The sequence below is a fragment of the Cynocephalus volans genome, chromosome 4 (genome assembly GCF_027409185.1).
Source record: "Cynocephalus volans isolate mCynVol1 chromosome 4, mCynVol1.pri, whole genome shotgun sequence".
Lineage (NCBI taxonomy): Eukaryota > Metazoa > Chordata > Mammalia > Dermoptera > Cynocephalidae > Cynocephalus > Cynocephalus volans.
The window spans coordinates 52,032,934-52,034,694 of record NC_084463.1 but is presented as its reverse complement, the minus strand read 5'-3'; positions in this window follow the sequence as shown (position 1 = coordinate 52,034,694).

Here is a 1,761-nt window from a genome sequence, read left to right as displayed (position 1 = left end):
ACACCAAGTCAAGGCTTAAGATCCCCTTAACAGTCATCTTAAAAAAAAAAAAAAGGAACACAGCGGTCTAACAAACTGAGCTAACGGGCCAGCCACATTTATATCTTTATATAATCTTTTTTTAGGAGGTCCCAAGTAAATCCACACTTCCATTGACTTTGATATAAACCAGTCTCTGAGCCTCTATGCTCTCACCACTTGTGTCACCTTCCCAGCATTTTGATGTGTTCACCAGCCCAGAATCTTCCTGAACCCAGTCCTTAGGGATACTTAGGGAGGTTTCACTACAAAGGCATTATTAACTAAACCATTGTCCATTAGTGACAGAACTCAATCTTCAACCTAACAGAAGGGGGATAATTAGGTTTCAGGCTTCTATTATATCTTATCAAGTTCGAAAACCAGGACTGGTCTTAGCAATATATGGTTTCACCCTCAGTCATTTCATATAGTTGAGCTGGAAAACAATATCATCTCTTGCTTGAGTCTCCTCCAAGGCGTTGAGGTGATACTGAATTACCCTCACTACATAATTCATTTCTCAATTCTCTTACTTTCAGCCACTATTTCTCTTTTTCTTCATTTATACCCAAATTTATTCAGCATTGGTTGGGGCATTAGGTTTGTCTCCTGTGCTGCTCCACATTGCAGGCAGCAGTTTTAGTCTAATACCCACTCCGTCTGCTAGTCCATTCCCATTCATACAGGACAGGTTTACACAGGTGCAGATTCACTGGGCTGTTTTATCAGCTGGCAATACAGTTACATTGACTGTTAACCCCAGTCCTATCAGATAGCTTCAGAACACAACATGCTTTATCATTCACTTAGGAATTATAACACAAAGATTTAAAGATAATATAAGTTCCTTGCCTTGAAATAATTTCTGATTCCAGCACTTGCAGTTGTAGCTCTGGTCCTGTGACCATCATATCAAGTAGGAACAAGAGAGCAGAGGTCATGTGGGAAAAAATCAAAAAGTATACTAGCACCCTTTCTCACCCCCTCATCTCCATATCCACTTAAAAAAAGAAAAATCTATCTACTGGGACCGTCCCTTTCTTTGTCTAATGTTGAGTGTGAGCACATACTGTGTGTGTGTGTGTGTGTGTGTGTGTGTGTGTGTGTGTGTGTGTGTGTGTGTGTGTGTGTGTGTGTGTGTGTGTGTGTGTGTGTGTGTGTGTGTGTGTGTGTGTGTGTGTGTGTGTCAGCCAGCCCCTTCATACCTATATTCCCCTCTCAACCATTCTATTCACACTTTGTAGAAGACTTTGGGTTCTGAGTGAGGTTTGGAGTAAAAAAAATCTCCGGCTCCCTTGTCAACCTTTATCATCATTAAACTGCTTGATATTGCCTTAATTTCAGAGTTGATTTTTTATAGTATTTTTTTCAAATTTCTCCAACTGAGGTAAACAGAGTGGACTTGTTTGAGGGCCTATAATGTTAGGAGACTAACAATGTGTCCGTTTTGCCTGCCCAATCTTTGATAGTGTCATATTAAGCCATTTTATTAACCACAACTATGTTCATTTTATAGACCTGGTTTCTTAATTATCATCTAAAGATTTCTACCCTCCTGGGATGAGTCTCATGACTTTCCCCTTTGGTTTTCACCTTAGTTTCACATCTGTCAAAATTTTCTTAATTAATCTTAGGAGTATTTGTTAATAACTATTTAAAATTTTCCCCCTTCCTGGGATGAAAAATTATACTCTTCCCTCTCCCTTTCCTTATTCTCTTGTTAATCAATTTCATGATTTC